We start from the raw sequence: 22252 nt of genomic DNA, 5'->3' as shown, positions 1-22252 counted from the left end.
TGTACTAATGCAAAGCGTTAGAACCGTAAAATATATTAACCTAAAATTGTGATGTGTTTTAGGCCATTGAAAAGTCCCATGGCGAATCAACGTTGAAAGTGAGTGTAGCTGGCACGAAACATTAACGTGAAAAACCCGTGTTGTGCAATTGACACCTAATCATGAATTAAATGTTTTTGACTTTTTATATGTAGTTAAATGCATTAATTGAAAGTGCCTTAATGCAATTCGTAAGGATCAAATGATGCTTTCTTATGTTAGCTGAACCTCACAGGCCTAAAATGCAGTTCCCTGGAAAACTCTTGCTTTAGAATTAATAGTGTGAATTTCATGCACGCTGCGGAATCTGTTCTTTCTCACGTTTTGTTATGCAGGTGAAAGAAACACTTTTGTTGGCTAGAATAATTTTTTTTTATTAGCACGACAAGGAGAGAAGAAGTTACAATCGTGTGGCTTGAGCCCATAAAGTAAGGTCATTGTGCTTCATACAGGAGAAGGTCTGGGAACCAAGGACAAATGCAGCATGGAAAGAACACCGTTGTCCCGTGGAAAAATACCTTCAGGATCGTACCCAGAGCAGATGGCGTGACTCGAACTGGATTCTGGGGACGCCACCTACGAATAATACATTGTTGGGAGTAGGGAAAGCGCACACTTTTTCCTTGCCTTCGGGGAGAGAGAGAGCATCTTTGCAACAAGCTCTGTCTTGGTATCTTTATGCTACATGGCCCCTTGATTGTGGAGAGACTTCTTAGGAAGACTCCAAATGCTGACACCTTTCATTCTTCTTCCTGAAAATGCTTAAGTAGGGATGTCACCTTAGTGCTAGAGTAGGGATATATTTAATGATATTTTCTCACCAACCCTCCATGCAGGGAAACTTGGACTCAAGCTTTCTAATCTTTAGCATTTTACTTCTTGAACTAATTGTTTTGCTTATGTTCCATTGTCTCAATTGAATACCCAGATTTGGCTTTATGCTAATTCTGATGTATTTCTACACTCTCATATTGAGGTGTCTTTATGTTCAATTATATTTGGCTTTGCAATAAATCAAATAACCTTAAGTAGTTGTTTGTGGTTACTATGTGTTGTAGAGGATTGATGATTAATTAATTAATTGGCTGGCTAACATCTGTTCTCCCCTTTACGCTTTCATACTGCAAAAAAACCATTGAATTGTGATTCTAGAACGTTTTGGACCTTGCCCATTCATGGCCAAGATGGTGACTGCGACGAATGTGCTTTGCTGAGCTCTGCCCCATGCTCACCAGCATTCCTGAGACCATCAGCCAGATCCCAGATGTTTCTACCCTACGCAGTCTGATGCGGTGACCCGGGACTGTGGCACTGTTAGACCTGTCTGCTTCTGGGAAGACTCTAACCACCATGATTTATTTTTTGTTGTCCCCCTTAGCCTCCCAGGGTTTCTATTTTTATTTTTACATGTGTCCATCAGGAGTTTTCAATGCTGTCAGGGGGCTAGGTGCTCCTTGGCGATGACGCCATTTTTCCCTCATAACCTGTGAGGCCTAGTCAGGCCCCTTGAAAATCTAGGGACATCCAGAAACCTAAAATGGTGGCCACCAACTGCCATAACGGACACTACTGGAAAACAGGCCATAGGCTAACATAGGGAATTTTCGAGAAGCAACCAGTGACTTCTGCAGGTCCCAGGCCACCCTATAAAAGGCCAGTGACCAGCAGCCATTTTGTGCATTTCTTGGAATGACCAGTGTGGAGAGAGGCGACTGGAGGAGGAGGATTGTGCACCAGTTGTGACAAGATCGACCTGCGGGGCCGGCTGTCGCTTTACTGGGAAGTGCCCCCACCTTGGCTGACCAAACCCCACTGTTTCAGCAATCATCTTCAAGTTATCAGAGACTCTGCGACGAGTCTGTTAAGGACTGACATCCCTGAAGTGTGGCTACCAGGGATCTGTTCGACCCATCCTGAAGGTCGTGGGTATTGAGTACAATTGAGACCCAGCCCAAGCTAACTGACCCTAGATTCAGGGGGTAACAGACAAAGATACGCGTGACTGCAGCGCCCCAGTTCAACACCCTCCCCTGTGGGTGAAAGCGGCAGAACCAGCTGACGTCCCTACCTGGAAGCGACGCTGCCGCCGAGAGCATTTCCTGACGTGAGGGCATCGGAAGAGGGAGAGCCCATCTGTCTTGCCTCGTCATTTGAAGAGCTCCGTTGAGGCGCCGGAAGAGGCGGGAAGCGAAGCAGAGCCCAGCTGATCGCCTGCGAGGTGGTGAGGAACGCCGTCGCATCGGACGAGGTGCGCAGAGCCGGAACCGGCAAGAAGGACCCAGCGCGTCGAAAGAGGCGGGCGCTAGGCGGAGTCAGGAGAGGCCGGTCGCGTCATCGGAGGTGCGTCAAGGCAAAGCTCCAGCCAGCGGTAACATCGAAGAGGCAGAAGCGCCGCATCGGTCACCTCTGTGAAGCGCCTCGGTCTGAGGTAAGCTTCTCTGACACGCCTCGACATCTGCGGGAAGACTTCCCTGGCACCGCGTGACCCGGGCAACACCAGCTGCATTGACCAGAGCCTAAAAGTAAGCCGGGTAGAGAGGGAGCGGGAGGCGGAAGCATCGGGTGTCTAAAGACATCAAAGCGGGGGATTTCAAAACAAGGCAATTGACTTGAAAGCCGCCAGAACTACATACGAGGAACTGAGTTACAGAACTGCCCAGACCACTTAAAATCTATCTCCTAACTAGATAAGAGGGGGAGAGCGGTGTGCAGGGAAAATTACAAGGCTCACTAGTAAAAACCCTTATAGCCTGTTATTAATTGAGGAAGTAGAACCTCCACCAGTAAGGTGCAGCCTGTGAATTGACCAGGGGGGAACCTTGTTGATTCTGCTTTGTCTTCTTTTAGCCACATGGCTGGGGGTTTATGCTGAGAAGATCCACCCCTGTGGTAGAGGTCTGTTGAGTTGAGAAGAAGGCTAAGAGCTGAGGGGTAATGTACCTGCTTAAGAGTGGTTAAATAACATATTGAAACTGTAGAGTGCAATCTCCTATCTGTAACCTCATAGTGGAGTAGTGTATTGTACCATAGACAGCCACTTATCACAAATGTAATGTACCTTTGAATCTCATATATTGACCGGGAAAAGTATTGAATGTGATTTGAAATCTATGAGAACTGTATAAATTAATTATACACGGCTTTTATTCTAAACAAGAACAAGAAAGTATATTATTTTTATAAAAGGTAACGGTATTTTTCCAAACAGAGGTGTTGTGTCTTTATTTTAGTGGTTCATCACTGTGTTACTGTGGGTAAGACTTGTAAGTACTTAGCCAACGCCTTGAGCTGTAGACCACTACTGTGCCAGGCTACCATATGTGGGCTTGGGTAATCTAGGTCCAACATAATTGGTGTTTCAGCGGTGGGATAGCGGATTTGTACTTACACTTACTTATTAGTAACGCAGTGCCAACCACGAGACCCCACCTGGAGTTTTCTCCCTGCGGCCCTCCTAATTTACATTTTTGGTTTTTCGAAATTGACTTCTGGCGGTGGGTGGAGGTTGACCTCAGGTCACTCTGTGGATTTCTCCTGTGTAGCATTTTATACTTCGAATAAAAATGGAGATACATGTGGAAGAGCTAGACAATTATACTGTGCCTCAATTGAAGGAATGGTGTCAGCAGCAGGGGGTGTTTTTCAAGAAAGGCGCCAGGAAAGTTGAGCTGCTGACCAGTATTCGGGCATGGGTAGAGGCTCATTCCGGGGAGGAGGTAGATCCTGAAGAGAGTGACAAGGACACTGTCCTGGAGACCACAACACTGTACCAGGCGGGAGGGGAGAACCTTGTAACAGGTCCTAGAACACCTTCTAGAGTGGGCAGTAGTGTGTCAGAGAGGGGCCTGACCGACGCCGAGTTAGAAGACAGGAGGGAGGAGAGGAGGATGAGAATAGAACTAGCCAGGATGGACATGGTGAGGGAGGAAAAGAGGTTGGAGCATGAGCGGACCATCAAAGAGATGGATTTGCAAGCCCTGACTTTACGTACCCCCAAACCAGAGAATGGTGGCAGCGATAACCAAACCAACACCAGAGAACCTAGACCGTACCTACCAAAAGACATTATGGTTTGTTATGTACCCAGTGACGACATTGCTAAATGGCTAGCCGCCTACGAGGTTTCGCTGAGGGCCCATGGGATTCTGGAAGTCCACTGGGGAGGTGGGTTATACAAATACATGCCCCCCACTGGCAGGGATACTTTGTTGGCCCTTGACCAGAGTGAACAGACCTACTATCCGGCTATGAAATCAGCGCTGCTCAAGAAGTTTGGGTTGACCCCTGAGAAATATAGACAAAAGTTCCGGGGCAGCTACAAGCTGGGCACACAAAACTGGGTAGATTTCTTGGACTACTCCAGGAAGGCCCTGGAGGGTTGGGTAAGAGGCAGCGAAGTAGGGGACTATGAGGGACTATATGACCTCATACTCAAGGAACACCTACTCGAGAAGTGTCTTCCCGAACTAAGACAGCATTTGGTGGACAGCAAGCTGACCAGCCCCAGGAAGCTTGCTGAGGAGGCGGACATCTGGGTTAGTACCCGGGTGTCGACTAAGGGGACTGGAGGGAATTCCCAGAAGCAAGGACAGGGCGCCCCCCAGAAGAAAGAGGGAGGGGAAACTAAGAGGGAGTTCTCAAAAGGGCCACAAAATACTTCGCAAGGAAGGGGCAGAGGATTCATCCCCAAGAGTAACCCCCCTCGCAACCCTACCCCTGGCCAAAGCCAGCAGCCAAGGGTTGTTCATTGCTTTGAGTGTGGTGGTGTGGGACACTATAAAGGAGATGTGAGATGCCCAAAAAGACCACCCCCTCCCACTGGAGGAAAAGCCCCGGGAATCACTAGTGTAGTGCTCGGGGAGGAGATGCCTTTGGTTAATGGAGGGGAGCGGGCGGGTGTCACTTTAGTGTCCCTGGGAGATAAGGAGATGGTTCCCAAGACCCAGCTGCCCTCTAATACCATTAAGTATGAGCAGTGGGTCACCATCAATGGCCGTAGAGGGGAGGCTCTGAGAGACACAGGAGCCAGCATGACTATGGTAAGGAGTCAGCTGGTGTCTCCAGAGCAGGTCATCCCAGATGTACTCCATCCCGCCGTAATGGCTGACGGCAGATTGGGCCACTACCCTGTGGCTGAGATTCCCTTTGAGTGGGGAGGGGTTGCAGGTCCACTTCGAGTTGCCGTAAGCCCTGCCGTGCCTGTTGACTGCCTGTTGGGGAATGATATGGAGCACAATGCTTGGAGGAGGGTGGAGTACCAGACTCACTCTGCGATGCTGGGACCCCCCGACTGGACTTGTGTCAGCACAAGGTCAGCGACTGCCCGAAGGGGAAGTTTGCTTACGCTGGAGCCTGGAACAATGGCCCAGCCAGCTGCCAGAGAGGAGAAGGACGGGAGGCCGGAGGACCCTGCCTCGACATCTCCACCTCGTGAGACAGACGGGCCACCTGAGGAGGTGGATCTGGAGTCCACAGGGGAGAATGTTGCTTCCCTGGAAAACCTACCCATCCCTACTGAATGGCATGTGGAGGGAGGTCCTTCCAGGGAAGAGTTCTGCAAAGCTCAGGAAGAGTGTCCTACTCTCGAGGGGCTGCGGCAACAGGCCAAAGCCCAGGCAGCAGGAAACATTGCAGGGAGCTACCAGATTTACTGGGAGGATGGACTCCTCTACAGTGAGCCCAAGGCACCTGGACATGGATCATCCAGGGCCTTGGTGGTCCCTCAATGCTTTAGAGCCTTTCTTTTGGAACTGGCTCATGAGATACCATTGGCAGGACACCTAGGACAGGACAAGACCTTTGCCCGGCTTGTCCCCCACTTCTACTGGCCTCGAATGAAAGTGGCGTCTGATACATATTGTCGGACGTGTGTGTCCTGCCAAGCTAGTGGGAAAACAGGAGTGAAGCTTAAAGCTCCCCTGGAACCACTACCAGTCGTTAGCACCCCCTTTGAGAGGGTGGGCATCGACATTGTAGGGCCATTGGATCCACCAACTTCAGCTGGTCACCGGTTCATACTGGTATTGGTGGATCATGCCACACGGTACCCAGAGGCAATACCTCTGAGGACCATCACTGCACCTGCAGTGGCAAGGGCCCTGATGGGGATCTTCACCCGAGTGGGTTTCCCCAAGGAGGTTGTGTCCGACAGGGGGACTAACTTCCTTTCAGCATACATGCGGGCTATGTGGAAGGAGTGCGGCGTTACCTATCGGTTCACCACTCCTTATCATCCACAAACCAATGGTCTTGTGGAAAGGTTTAACAAAACCTTGAAAGGTATGATACGGAGTCTACCTGAGAGCCTGCGGAGGAAATGGGACGTCCTCCTACCCTGTCTCTTGTTTTCCTACAGGGAGGTGCCACAGAAGGGAGTGGGCTTCAGCCCCTTCGAACTTTTGTACGGGCACCCTGTACGGGGACCTCTCAGCCTGGTGAAAGACGGATGGGAACAGACTCCCAGGAAGCTTCCCCAGGACGTGGTGAGTTACATGCTGGCCTTCCGGAGCCAAATGGCTAAGTTGTGGAAGCAAGCTTCAGACAACTTGGAGGCCAGCCAAGCAGTTATGAAAGAGTGGTATGACCACAACGCTCACCCAGTGGAACTGGAGCCTGGACAGAAAGTGTGGGTGATGGAACCTGGAGAGCTAAACGCCCTCCAGGACCGTTGGACAGGCCCCTTTGAGGTTTTGGAGAAAAAGGGGAAGTCCACCTATTTGGTGGATCTTAAGACCCCGAGGCAGCCCCACAGGGTGCTGCATGCCAATCGCCTCAAGCCACATCATGAGAGGCCCGAGGTTGTCTTAATGATGGTAACCGATGGAGCAGAGGAAGAAGAAAGTGAACCTCTCCCTGATCTTCTCTCGTCCCAAGAAAAGGATGGGTCGGTGGAGGGAGTTATTCTCTCGCCATCCCTAACTCCTGAACAGCGGAGTGATTGCCGCCAGATCCTGGAGCAATTTTCTTCTCTGTTCTCCCTTGTCCCGGGTAAGACCCACCTGTGTACCCATGACGTGGACACAGGAGACAGCCCACCTGTGAAGTCTAAAATCTACCGGCTGTCGGACAAGATAAAGGCCAGCATCAAGAGTGAAGTCGCCAAGATGCTGGAGCTGGGAGTGATTGAACCTTCTGGAAGCCCTTGGTCTAGCCCGGTGGTTTTGGTACCAAAAGCTGCCCCACCAGGCACCACACCTGAATTGAGATTCTGTGTGGACTACCGAGGCTTGAACTCAGTGACCAAAACTGATGCACATCCTATCCCACGGGCGGATGAGCTGATTGACCGGCTGGGAGCTGCTCAATACTTAAGTACCTTTGACCTAACTTCAGGGTACTGGCAGATTTCCCTTACCGAGGAGGCGAAGGAAAGGTCAGCCTTCTCTACACCTGAGGGACACTACCAATTTCGGGTGATGCCCTTTGGGCTCAAGAATGCCCCTGCCACTTTTCAGCGGTTGGTGAACAGGGTCCTTTCTGGAATGGAAGCTTTTTCTGCTGCATACCTGGACGACGTTGCTGTCTTCAGTAGCAGCTGGGAGGACCATTTGCAGCATCTGCAAGCTGTTCTGCATGCCCTGCAACAGGCTGGATTGACAATCAAGGCCAGCAAGTGTCAGATCGGACAGGGGTCGGTGGTGTACTTAGGTCACTTGGTGGGCAGAGGGACGGTGCAGCCCCTCCAGGCAAAGATTGAGGCTATCATCGCCTGGGAGCCCCCCAAGACTCAAACAGAGGTCCGAGCCTTCCTGGGCCTCACTGGATACTACCGTCGCTTCGTGAAGGGGTATGGCACTATCGTGGCCCCCCTCACGGAGCTTACTTCCCAGAAGCAACCCCGACGGGTAGTCTGGACGGAGGCTTGCCAGCGAGCCTTCATGACCTTGAAACAAGCATTGTGTTCCGCTCCCATTCTCAAGGCCCCTGATTTTGCTAGAGAATTCATTGTCCAAACAGATGCGTCAGAACATGGCATTGGGGCAGTGTTATCGCAGCTAAATGATGAGGGCCTGGATCAACCCGTGGTCTTCCTGTCCAGGAGACTACTCCCCAGGGAAAGGAGGTGGAGTACAATTGAGCGAGAAGCCTTTGCGGTGGTTTGGGCTCTGAAGAAGCTGCGACCATACCTGTTTGGTTCGCACTTCCTAGTTCAGACTGACCATCGCCCCCTTCGTTGGCTGATGCAAATGAAGGGGGAGAATCCCAAGTTGCTAAGGTGGTCCATCTCCCTACAGGGAATGGAATTCAGGGTGGAACACCGACCTGGGGCGGACCATGCCAACGCAGACGGTCTATCCAGGTATTTCCGCCTTAGTGATGAGGACTCCCAAGGGGTTGGGTAGTTCTCCCCACTTTCAGCTGGGGGGGACGCGTGTTAGACCTGTCTGCTTCTGGGAAGACTCTAACCACCATGATTTATTTTTTGTTGTCCCCCTTAGCCTCCCAGGGTTTCTATTTTTATTTTTACATGTGTCCATCAGGAGTTTTCAATGCTGTCAGGGGGCTAGGTGCTCCTTGGCGATGACGCCATTTTTCCCTCATAACCTGTGAGGCCTAGTCAGGCCCCTTGAAAATCTAGGGACATCCAGAAACCTAAAATGGTGGCCACCAACTGCCATAACGGACACTACTGGAAAACAGGCCATAGGCTAACATAGGGAATTTTCGAGAAGCAACCAGTGACTTCTGCAGGTCCCAGGCCACCCTATAAAAGGCCAGTGACCAGCAGCCATTTTGTGCATTTCTTGGAATGACCAGTGTGGAGAGAGGCGACTGGAGGAGGAGGATTGTGCACCAGTTGTGACAAGATCGACCTGCGGGGCCGGCTGTCGCTTTACTGGGAAGTGCCCCCACCTTGGCTGACCAAACCCCACTGTTTCAGCAATCATCTTCAAGTTATCAGAGACTCTGCGACGAGTCTGTTAAGGACTGACATCCCTGAAGTGTGGCTACCAGGGATCTGTTCGACCCATCCTGAAGGTCGTGGGTATTGAGTACAATTGAGACCCAGCCCAAGCTAACTGACCCTAGATTCAGGGGGTAACAGACAAAGATACGCGTGACTGCAGCGCCCCAGTTCAACACCCTCCCCTGTGGGTGAAAGCGGCAGAACCAGCTGACGTCCCTACCTGGAAGCGACGCTGCCGCCGAGAGCATTTCCTGACGTGAGGGCATCGGAAGAGGGAGAGCCCATCTGTCTTGCCTCGTCATTTGAAGAGCTCCGTTGAGGCGCCGGAAGAGGCGGGAAGCGAAGCAGAGCCCAGCTGATCGCCTGCGAGGTGGTGAGGAACGCCGTCGCATCGGACGAGGTGCGCAGAGCCGGAACCGGCAAGAAGGACCCAGCGCGTCGAAAGAGGCGGGCGCTAGGCGGAGTCAGGAGAGGCCGGTCGCGTCATCGAAGGTGCGTCAAGGCAAAGCTCCAGCCAGCGGTAACATCGAAGAGGCAGAAGCGCCGCATCGGTCACCTCTGTGAAGCGCCTCGGTCTGAGGTAGGCTTCTCTGACACGCCTCGACATCTGCGGGAAGACTTCCCTGGCACCGCGTGACCCGGGCAACACCAGCTGCATTGACCAGAGCCTAAAAGTAAGCCGGGTAGAGAGGGAGCGGGAGGCGGAAGCATCGGGTGTCTAAAGACATCAAAGCGGGGGATTTCAAAACAAGGCAATTGACTTGAAAGCCGCCAGAACTACATACGAGGAACTGAGTTACAGAACTGCCCAGACCACTTAAAATCTATCTCCTAACTAGATAAGAGGGGGAGAGCGGTGTGCAGGGAAAATTACAAGGCTCACTAGTAAAAACCCTTATAGCCTGTTATTAATTGAGGAAGTAGAACCTCCACCAGTAAGGTGCAGCCTGTGAATTGACCAGGGGGGAACCTTGTTGATTCTGCTTTGTCTTCTTTTAGCCACATGGCTGGGGGTTTATGCTGAGAAGATCCACCCCTGTGGTAGAGGTCTGTTGAGTTGAGAAGAAGGCTAAGAGCTGAGGGGTAATGTACCTGCTTAAGAGTGGTTAAATAACATATTGAAACTGTAGAGTGCAATCTCCTATCTGTAACCTCATAGTGGAGTAGTGTATTGTACCATAGACAGCCACTTATCACAAATGTAATGTACCTTTGAATCTCATATATTGACCGGGAAAAGTATTGAATGTGATTTGAAATCTATGAGAACTGTATAAATTAATTATACACGGCTTTTATTCTAAACAAGAACAAGAAAGTATATTATTTTTATAAAAGGTAACGGTATTTTTCCAAACAGAGGTGTTGTGTCTTTATTTTAGTGGTTCATCACTGTGTTACTGTGGGTAAGACTTGTAAGTACTTAGCCAACGCCTTGAGCTGTAGACCACTACTGTGCCAGGCTACCATATGTGGGCTTGGGTAATCTAGGTCCAACAGGCACGATTAGCCATAGCCCAATTACCTGTTTCAGCTGGGCAGCGTGGGGTCGTCAGAGGCTGCCGGGGCCCTGCTCGGGGCTGCAACCAAAGCATTGGGGATGCAACCTACCAAACGGAGGTGCGTGGAGCTTTTGGACACCCGGGCACACCGGAATTTGTGCCTCAGCTGGATAGGATGTCTTTTGGGCAACACAAGCCCATATTCCTGGCAGCAGTGACCCAAGACACTGAGCTCACTTAGGGGCTGCCCTCATGGGATCCTATGCCTGTGGGAGCAGATATCGAGGTGGTTGGGGCTTCTGAATGGTTAAACTCTTTAAGACTGCATTGGATGTCGATGCATATGCCTGTACTCAGCCCCATGTCCTGAGAGGGCAGCAGTAAGTGGGGGCCCAACACCTGGTGGCAGACAGGGACCTACAGTGAGTGCTGCCAAAAATATATATATTTATAAAAATGGGATGAATCGAAATCAGACATTAAGAAAATGGCCTCATTGACTGGGATACTGGCCGGGACTGCACTCTACTTGGCACGGGTGCGTTAGAGGCCGAATACCTTCCCTCGCACTCTCGATCTATGGTGGCGCTTTGCCTTTTGCTTGCATGTGGTCACTCTGGATTTTTACGGTCCCACAAACTTGGAGACTAGTCCGAGGCCTTGCATGTGGACCATCTGCATGGTGGGGGCACTGTCCCTGAGTGGATTTCTGGTCCTGTGATTAATACTGGGTCGGTACACTGGGGCCCAATGAAGGTTCTGGGGTTCTGCACGACAACAGTCTTTCAGGGCTCTGCAGAGTGCTATTAAGGGCTGTGCCAGGGCCAAGGCTCAATTGCATCACTAATGTCTTCCTTGGATGTGCACCCTACTTCTGGGAGACTTCCCTGGTGACCTGTACCCTGGATGTTTACTGCCTATGCCCGCACTGCCCTATCGGCTGAAACCCGGGGCACTGGGGCGGGTGAGCTCTCTGAGGACCTGCTGCGACCATTGGCTCTGCACTCTCTCCCCTTTAGTTTGCTTCACCAACCGGGTTCAATAGTGGTAAGGCCTAAGTTTGCCAAATATCAGAACCAGGATCTTCCAGCTGCTGCGCCAGCGGCCGCATCCCCGGATCCATACATAGACTCAAAGGCCTACCTCAACGTCATTCTCCGCAGTCACCCTGCTCAGTTCGACAAGGTCCTTCAGACTATATTGTACTCGAAAACCTACTTGACAGAGTGGGTAGACAATACTGAATCGGCTTTGACCTCCATATGGCCTACCCTTCAGACCCTCCAGTCCCAAATACAGGAGCTGCAGACGGAAGTCACTTCTCTTCACTGCTGGGTGGAATATGTGGAGGGCTGATCACACGGCATAATGTTCATTTTCTTGGCATCCCTGAACGCTCTTAGGGTCCTAATGTGGAACTGTTTTTGGAGGACTGGCTAATGACAACAGTCCTGTAAGGCAAGTTACCAAAATTATTTTCTGTGGAGTGAGCACACTGCATTCTGGCCAGGCTGCCACCCCCTAGGGACAGTTCGCGACCAGGGATAGCTTGCTTCCTAAATTATAGTTACAGATTCTTGATTTTACAGTTGTTTCGTTCTAAAGGCCCCTACCAGTATGAAATGTCACCATCACAGCGTACCTTGACTTCACAGCAGAAGTGCAACGGAAACGCAATTCCTATACCTCAGTTCAACAGTTGCTGCGTGAACTGTCCTTGAAGTATGCGCTGCTGTACCCAACCAGGCCTAAAAGTGTAGATGGTGACTCTACTCAGTTATTTTCTTCCCCCAAGTATGTATGAACCTGGTTACATTCTAAAGGCTTGACAAAGGACCGTGGCATTGGACAACTATTGGGGGAATAGTTGACACCTAAGCGACGCTGCAGAAGACACAAGAAAACAGCACGATTATTGAGACACATGGGTCCAAATTTTCAAAACAGTCATGGAATGCAGCAGCCAAAAATGCTGCACTGCGTTACATGACAGGGGGAGTAGGAGAGTGCCATATCTACAGATATATGGCTCTCTTCTCCCCTCTCCATAGTGCCAGTGCAGACTTTAGCTGCTGGGCACCAGGCACACACCATTGTGTCACAGAGCAGCACAATTGCAATGTTGGAAAAGATAGAAGAAATAAAAACATTTCTCCTTTTAATGCCACGTTTCAAATGGCGTTAACTTGCGGCACTAAACCCTCTCTACTATTGTTTGCACACAGAGTTTTGCATCAAAAGGCATGGGTGCTTGCATGGGATCGCCCATGTACCACCCCATGAACGCCCCCTTGACGCTAAGTAATGCAACGCAAAGCAGTGCTTAGCGTTACTTTCAGGGTACTTTCCAACTCAAAACACGTTTTGCATTGGAAAGTAAATTAGGTAAAAAACATTTTGTGCTGGTTAACGTAACTTTTGTGACGCAAACCCAGCGTAGAATGTTTGTAAATCTACCCAATGGACTGATTTAGAAGAGGGCTGTAACTGTGACTCCGCTAAAAACGTAATCTTTTTCTGTCTGTCAAGCAAGCAGTCAAGACACCCAATTTTGAACTGTGTATGTGGAGGATACCTTGCTGAAATGAAGCATTTGGCTCCTTGGATCTCAAGATCTGGTGCTGACTTCGTCGAATATGATGGTGGCTCAGCCACACTCTCTACAACGGCAGATCAACTGAGTTAGCATCGTGAAAGATCACCACAGAAAGAGCAGCAGAGAGGCAAGGAAACATTCTAAAGCATGTCAGGGAGAGAGGATATGTGGAGAATGAAACTCTGTCCTCACTATGAGGCTACATTTCGAGTGTCCACATCAGGAGGTGGAATTGACATCATCCCACACTGACTTGGGCAGAATTTCTGCAAAGATTTCCCCCACACAAACAGCAAATTAGATGGAGAAGCAACCGTTGCCATGGCAGTAAACTCAAAATGCAGTGGGGCAGATTTACTAGCCCTGTGCACCACTTTTGCACCGCCGTTGCGTCACTTTTGTGACGCAGCGGCGGCGCAAAGCTAGCACCATGCTGCGGCAGATTTACAACGTGACGCATCTAGGGAGATGCGTCACGTTGTAAAGCCCTGCGCCACATTTTAGGTTTCAGGTTTAATGTATGCAGGGTGGGCGTTACTTCAGAAAAAGCCTCGGAAAAGTGACGCAGTGAAATCTACGAGATTTCACGCAGTCACTTTTCCGACACTGGTACGTCAAATCCTTACGCCTGCTTCAAGCAGGCGTAAGGCATGACGCACCATGTTAGGGATCGGGCAGGTTGGAACAGTGCTGGAGTTGCGCCGCGCTTGCGACACAACTTCAGCACTGCGCCAACCTTACGCAGGCAGATGCGTCACACATCTGCTTGTCCTTGCGCCATGATGCACCGCATTGTAAATGCAGCGCATCTGCAGTGGCGCAAGGGCAAACGTGCGTGACGCATCTTCCCTGGCGCATCCCTGCTGGTTTGCAGGGATGCGCCAGGGAACGTAAATCTGCCCCAGTGTATTTTCCATTGCCAGTGCGATCAAAAATTAGATCTGAAACACTGGAGGCTAGAAATTCCACCACGATCATGGACTGAGTATATTCTCAGAGGAGAGGACACGTTAACAGCTGAAACATAAGCTGCATGTTACTTGGACAACCTTTGCCACCTGGGTGACTGTGAGAGGTTCCTCTTAACTTTGGTACGGTCTGCCATTGTAGTAGCTAACTGGAGGGCCCTATGGAACCAAGCCGTCACCCTGGTTCTAGCTACTAAACGCCATTCTGCAGCTGCTCAATTGCATTCATTTCAAGAACTGGTGTTAGCCTAGACCTTTTGATTTTACTAAAATTATATGTAGAACATATTTACTTATAGGGCCTTTCTGCTCCCCTCCTTTAGCCATTGGTTTGTTATTGTATCATTCACATTTTCCTTCGGCTCATTACAGCACACAGCATGGGAAAGTGGGGCATTTCAGTTCAGCCATTGGCTGGCATCAGTATGAGTGCCAACATTTTGACCCCTTTCACAAGGTGCACATCCACACACAAATTAGTTCCCCTCAATTCCAGGAACTAATATTGCAATATGTGCTTTTTGAGAAAAAAATACTTTTTCTTTTAGCCAATTATTTTTAATAAGATTGACGAGTTCCCCACTGTATCACCAACAATAAAGGGTTGCAAGAACAAACCATAACCAATACCGACAAAGCCGAAAGAACTGCAGCCCTGGAAGCGTATCCAGGGCCCACATATCATAGCTTCTGAAAGTGTCAAGGAAAGTGCAAGGTGCACTTGTGAGTGGTGGCAGAGAACAGCTATAAGGGGGGAATGCTGGATGAAGGTCAGTTGCGCCTTGTAGCATCCTTCCCAGTGTGGGTACCGCCAATGACCATGCCACACACAGAGCTTAGTATTGCACTTCTTTGTCTGCGTGTAACAGTGAACACACAATTCTAAACCAGCCTTCATTGTGCTCCGCTATAACAGTTCTGTCACAGTTCAATGGAGTCCATCAGGAGCCAAAAGGGTTCCATCATTTCTAGCTTGCAAAACACTACATCTGCCCCTTTGTTAAATATATATATAATTTTTTTACCATCTATCTATCTATCTATCTATCTATCTATCTATCTATCTATCTATCTATCTATCTATCTATCTATCTATCTATCTATCTATCTATCTATCTATCTATCTATCTATCTATCTATCTATCTATCTATCTATCTATCTATCTATCTATCTATCTATCTATCTATCTGTCTATCTATCTATCTGTCTATCTATCTATCTATCTATCTATCTATCTATCTATCTATCTATCTATCTATCTATCTATCTATCTATCTATCTATCTAGCTATCTATCTATCTATCAAGCTATCTATCTATCTATCCATCTATCTATAAAAATCTCTCTCTCTCTCTCTGTATATATATATATATATACGCTCCAAGTTGCCCACAGTTGAACAGCACTCTAACACGGTTAAGAGGTGGCAAACCTTTTATTCACAGGGTATAAGCAGGCTCTGATGGCAGTTTCAATCAGACAGTCACTGGTGCGAGAGCCTGACGCGTTTCAAAAATTTCCTTCCTCAGGGGCAATCGCTAGGTGAATGCGTGCACCTGGTCTCTTTTCATTGCGCTGTAATCACGCCCCCTGATGGGCCTGTCCAATGACAGCACTGCACTATGGGAAACATAGTCCAAGTAATACATACTTTGAATAGTAGCACTAATTTCTGTCCCAAATTTGTAAGCCCTGGATGGGCCACCGCCAGCAGTGTCCGCTTTAAATCCCATAACCGTGTTCCACATAACGGCTCAGCACATTCCAAGCCGCGCGCCCCCATGGCTCCGGGGTGGTGCAGGTTCGGCGGCTGGGCAGCCGCCACAAATATACGCTCCAAGTTGCCCACAGTTGAACAGCACTCTAACACGGTTAAGAGGTGGCAAACCTTTTATTCACAGGGTATAAGCAGGCTCTGATGGCAGTTTCAATCAGACAGTCACTAGTGCGAGAGCCTGACGCGTTTCAAAAATTTCCTTCCTCAGAGGCAATCGCTAGGTGAATGCGTGCACCTGGTCTCTTTTCATAGCGCTGTAATCACGCCCCCTGATGGGCCTGTCCAATGACAGCACTGCACTATGGGAAACATAGTCCAAGTACGCAGGGTGTGCGCATAGTGAAAAACCAGAAAAAAAAATATATAAATACATAACTTAGCATTTAAAAAACCGTACAAATTCACTGAAAAAACCATAGGTTTCACACACGTTATAGTTAGGAATTATCATTTACAAAACCTTGCAAATTCACTTAAAAAACCATAGGTTTCACACATGTTATAGTTAGCTGTACATTTCACTCGTAAAAAACCAATGAAATTACACGTTATAGTTAGATCAGGTAACTATAACTTGCGCGACCGCAATCCACAATGTGTAATTTCAGATGTCATCATTGATGTCATGAGTGATGTCACTGACCATGTCATGAGTGATGTACTATGTGACGTCATCAGCAGTTTATTGTGGGCGCGCAAGTTATAGTTACCTGATCTAACTATAACGTGGAATTTCATTGGTTTTTTACGAGTGAAATGTACAGCTAACTATAACATGTGTGAAACCTATGGTTTTTTAAGTGAATATATATATATATATATATACTTTATAGGCATTTTTGTAGGCAGCATTTCTTGGGATTAGAATGTTTTTAGGCAGCCTGGATCGCTGATTTTGACTTGATGAGTCTAACTATAGTTGCACTTGCACTTTATATTTTAAGAACTACTCTGTTAATGGCTCATTCTTATTTATTAAGGTTTTAGAACTTTTGATATTAGTCACTTTCAGCTTTCAAACCGATGAATACAATTTATTGTTTAATTATGCTCTCTTATGCTGCTAACATTAACTTATTTAAGGTTTGTATTATGCCCATTCTGATTTTGACAAGCCGAGCAACCTAGTTCGGTTATTACTCTTTTCCTATTTGTTGCACAGTCTGTATAGTATTTGTATGTGCCTTTGCTAAATTGAACTATTGATTTGTTTAATAGTGTTTCAATCACAAGATGCACTTGCATCTTTTGCTTCGTTCTATTACGTTAATGAATTTTATAAGTTCACTAGAATACAACTACAATTGAATATATTTTTTGTATATTAATATTGGTTGAGCATAGTATATTTCAAATCTGTGAATCCATGTTTTATTAGCACACATTAAAGTAACAAAACTTACTGACGTAGAATCTAGTCTGTCGCTTTCGCACATTATTATGGTGAGCTTGTTTTTACAGGCAATTGTGCACGTTTGTGGTTTTATGTGAGTTCCCAGATATGAGGCGCATCATGTGACCAAGCTCGCTGTGTCAAGTGAAACGCGTCATGGCTGTTTGATTTTGTGGACTATTGAAGATTAAATTGCACTGCTTTCTCCATCAACATTACGTTGCAAGTCTGTTCTTTGGGAGTGTTCGAGGTCCGTGCCTGATGGTTCTGCCTAACAGTGGCAGACAGGAACTTGCGTGTGAATATATATACACAAAATTAAATCAATCATTTAGGCACTTTAATTGTTTGACCTGAACTTTTTCTTTTAAACTGGGAACTGTCATCACCAATGTCCAAGATCTGCGTCAATGGTGTAGAGGAAACAGCAACTGATATTTCAGACCCAGTCTCTCCTTCAACAGTTAGATCTGATGAACAATTAGTTAGGTGCCCAAAAGGAGAAGAGTCTTTGAGAATAGATTTCCCAGGGTGCTGGGCAGTTACCATGTGTCCCTTGGAAGATATTACATGAAAAGGTTCTGCTGCAAATCGAGCATCTGTTTTTCTCTTCCACATCTGTCGTGCAATCACTTGATCTCCTTTCTTAAAGACGATGTTCTTCGCACATTGTCTTTGGCCAGCATATACTTTCATCTTTTATTTGTTAACCAAGTCCTTCTCATGAGGTGCTTTCTCACCTTTCTTTCTCTGACTAGTTCAATGAAGTAACTTGGTGTTCATTGCTCTCTCTAAAACTCAATGACGCGGAACTTTCACCTGTGGTTGAGTTTGGTTTTGAACGATATGCTCTCAAGTTAGAACTCAACACAGTTTTCAAATGAAGATTCTCAAGAGTAGCACGCTGCACTGCTTTCTTTAGTTTACTCAACAAAGGTGTGCTCTTCTGATGCTTTATATTCAAATGCTCCAATAAATCTTTAAACTCTCAACTGTTGAAAGGAGGGACATTTTCAGACTTCACTATGGCTGGAACACTCCATGTTGCAAAGATGCCATCTAGTCTGCCAATGGCTCGTTCATGAGTAGTAGATGAAAGAAGTTCAATTAATGGAAATCATGAGTGTTCATCCATTACCACCAGCAGGTGATGTCCATTGTTGAGTGGACAGAAAAGGTAATGGTTATGTTCAAGATCTGGTGAGTAGTTTTTGTAGAAAGGCAGTTGCATAGATGACAGGCCTTTAATTCCTTTTCAATCCTGTAACCAAAATAAGGAAGCCAGACTTGGCCTCAGAGAGCTCGTTTTGTGGTAACGGTTCCACAATGTCCTTCGTGGGCCACTTAAATTATTTTCTGTCGCAGACTCTTCGGAATCAGAATTCTTGACTTTTGTGGTATAACTCCTTCCTGAGTTATGGACAATTCATCCTTGACATTTTTGTATTTTTTATATTCATCATCATTGGTGAGAGGTGAAGATTGTTGGTTCCAAGACTGATGTGTAATTATATCCTTCAACTTTAACATGTCACTATCATGGCTTCTGGCAGTGATAATCTTGGCCACAGAAATGGCAGCTGGTAGGCCTCAAACGTCATGGATAGAGTACTGTGACCTTGTATAGGCACTCTGGAAAAGTAGTCAGCAGTGGCGGCTGCTCCCGAGAAGCAGAAGTGGGGTGGGGAGAGGGGAAGAGGGGGAGAAGGGGGTTAAAAAAATCACTTATCTGTCGGCCAGACAGCCGACTGGACGGCTGTCGCCTCTCTCCCGTCCTCTCCATCCTCTTCATTGCTTTTTCTCTGCAAACAGGAAGCAGGCAGCACCAGGGCTCCCAGGCTTCCCATAGCCAATCATAACGTTGAGCGATTTGATTGGTCTGAGTGTCTTGGTTTAGCGCTCACCCAGGGAATGAAAGCCTGGGCATGTTCTCCCACCTATGCAGCCTGGGTGGAGAACATGCAAAGTGTGCATTACGTAGTGCCCACCACTCCTCCACCTGCTCTGAGAGTAGAGCAGATCCACCCCACCCTACTAAGACGTCGCAGCAGGAACACATAACATGATAATAACGTCAAGTTATTATCATTTTATTTTTCCTTTTTCTCACTATGAAAAGCAGTGGGGTGATGCTCATCTGCCTTAGCGGAGGGCCTGCCACTGGTAGTCAGCAGGGTTCTGATCCTTTCCTGGGCAATGCACAATGGTATAATTATACTCTAACAACTGTAGTCCCCATCGTTCAATGCAAGGAGGCATTTTGGCCTTTGGATTGCCAAATATAGGCAGTAAAGATGATCAGTTACCAGCGTAAAAGGGTGTCCGTACAGTAATTACATGGAAATGTTCACAAGCCCAAACTTTGGCTAAGCTTTATTTTCAGATTGCCAGTAAGCCCATTCTGTTTGAGACAAACCTCTACTTGCATATGCCACAATATGCCTTCGAGCATTCAGGTGTCTGCTGTGCTGTGCAAGGATAGCGCCTAACCTGACTGGGCTAGATTGAAGAAAAACCTCTGTATGAAGCTTCAGAATTAGGAATGCTGTTTCATGTCATCGCTGTAATTGAAAACATTCATGACAGGCTGTATGATACGTCGAATGACGTCTTGAAACAGTGTGGCAGTGAAAGACACACCAAAACTAAGTGCCTGATTACAATCTTTGCAGAAAGGGTTACTGCGTCACAAATGTGACGGATATCCCGTCTGTCAAACTACTATTACATTATATTCTATACAACTTGTATTACGTCGGACTGTATTCCATCCGCCAAGATTGAAATCGTGCCCTTAGACTTTTGTATCAAAATAGACCAACATGTGTAGAAAAAGTTGTAATGTACATGCAATCTTCTTCAACTTCTAACTGATGATAATCTTTATTTAAATCAAGGCGAGAGAAGGCCTTTGTACCATTTAATTGTGTTATCATATCAGCAATGTGTGGACCTGGATGTCGTTCTAGGTCAATTGCCTTGTTTGCCTGACGCAAGTCAAAGCATATGCGTATAGCACCTTCACTGTCCTTTTTAGGCACTGGTACTATGGGAGAAACGCATGGCTTTAGTCAAGTGGAACCCTCAATAATGTAATTCATAAGTAACGCTTCAAATTCTTTTTCAACAGTTTCTTTAAAATGGGCAGCAATTTGTCTACGTCTCTTGGAAACAAGAGGGATGCCCTCATTAATGTGTAACTTTACTTTCATAGTATTAAGCTTTCCCAAACCATTAAATAACAAAGGTAACTGATTTACTATTTCATGGTGAGCATTCATGTTGTAAGTCACAGGAACCAGTCCTATATCAACGTGCTGAAACTGAGCAAACAGGCACTTGACGCCGTGCCTTAAAGCACATGGATGGGTGCTTGCTCCTTCATTTTCTTGAGTTTCATTGTTGCTACAAATGAACCTATGCAGCCTATATATACACTATGGTTTTCGCAGGGGTAAGTTGCGGCAATGGAGATAATTGCATTGTTTTTTCCTCAGGCTTAATGTTTATCAATACACCATGGTCAATAATGAAAGGTATCGAACAACCATTTACTTTCAGTGTAATCTTCGTACAATGTTTGAATGACTTTGGTGCTTCGGCCTCTTGATCTTTCTTTGACTGACATTTTTCTTCAAAATTAACTTGCACACGCTTTTCTGAGGTAAACATTGACATGGCACAATCATTTTCATCACTTTCACTTAATATTGATACAGAAGGATGTTTGACGATGATTTAGATGATGATCGATTTTGTTCATTGCCAATTAGTCTTAACTGATGTCGTTGCTTGGCCTTGAGGGTGTGCATCAAATGTTGCTTCTGGGACGTTCTGGCAGTCGTTTTATCTTCGTGGTGTGATGCACTTACCTTTTCCTTTGCTTTGCAAACATCACAAAATGGTTCTCCTTCCCACAGCATTTACATATCCGTCCAAGAGAGGGACATTTACCTTTGTGTGGAAAAGAGAATCCAAATCGAAAACACATTTTCTTTTTATGTGTAGACATCACTTTGTGTCATTCAGTCTTTTGTTTTGGCTTACTTTTCACACTCATGAAAGTTGCATTCTAGGCACCTTCGGCCTCAGTGTCGACAGCTTGTCTATCTGCACAATCTTCATCTGTAGCAGCCATTAACACTCGCTCCAGACTAAGAGTTTCTCACAGCATTCGTCTTCTGAATGAATCTGACAAGCATCCATCAATAACTCTCAGACGCACAGCTTCATCATCATTAAATAACTAAATTTTCAATGTCTGATGATCGTCTCGAGTCTTTACACAAATTCATCAGTGGTTTGATCAAATTGATGGTGTTCTTGGTTGAAGACATTTGGCATTGGATTAAACTTGAGATTCAACACTTCTTTAAGCAGATGATATGTGACTTTTTCTCCCGAGTATTCAGTACAGCTGTGACAGAGCATATCCCTCCTTCATGGGGCAAATCCTTTATTATCCCCATTTTCAAGAAAGGCAATAAGTCAGAAGCAAAATATTACCGCCCCATATCGCTCCTAGACTCCTCAGTTAAGGTGATGAGCAAAGTCCTTCTAATGAGATTAGAAAAGTGGGCAAACGAAAAGACGATACTTTCTCCAGCACAATATGGTTTTAGAAAGGGGTGGGGATAATAGAGCAGTGTATAAATCTGGAGTTACTAATAGGCAAATACGTGCTAAAGAAGGGGGATTGTACCTATGCCTTGTAGACCTTAGCAGCGCATTTGACCTTGTTGGCCATTCAATCCTTTGGCCAACCTTGCTTAGCCTTGGTGCACCCTAACCTATTATTTGTTTTCTTGCGAGGCTCTATGAGATGCTATCGAGTAAGGTACGATATGGGCAGCAGGGCGAATGCACGCCAAATTTTGACGTGAAAAGAGGCATTCATCAGGGTTGTGTCCTCGCCCCACTCCTGTTCTCATCGTTTATTAATTAGATGGACAAGGTTCTGCAACTGGTACAAGCAGATGCCCCACAAATCTCTGGGAGTCCAATCCCAGTGCTGCTATATGCAGATGATGCTGTATTGCTATCCAGGACCCCAGTAGGCTTACAGCGA

The 22252-nt window shown here is 47.0% G+C and overlaps 1 protein-coding gene across 1 annotated transcript in view; it reads right to left on the bottom strand.

The window, feature by feature from the left end:
* Positions 1-22252, bottom strand: part of BANK1 (B cell scaffold protein with ankyrin repeats 1) — a 2329074-nt gene that overhangs the window by 107805 nt on the left and 2199017 nt on the right. The gene's annotated exons all lie outside the window — the stretch shown is intronic.

This window comes from Triturus cristatus, chromosome 2_1, assembly GCF_964204655.1.
Source record: "Triturus cristatus chromosome 2_1, aTriCri1.1, whole genome shotgun sequence".
NCBI lineage: Eukaryota > Metazoa > Chordata > Amphibia > Caudata > Salamandridae > Triturus > Triturus cristatus.
This window is presented reverse-complemented; position numbering and strand designations above follow the sequence as displayed.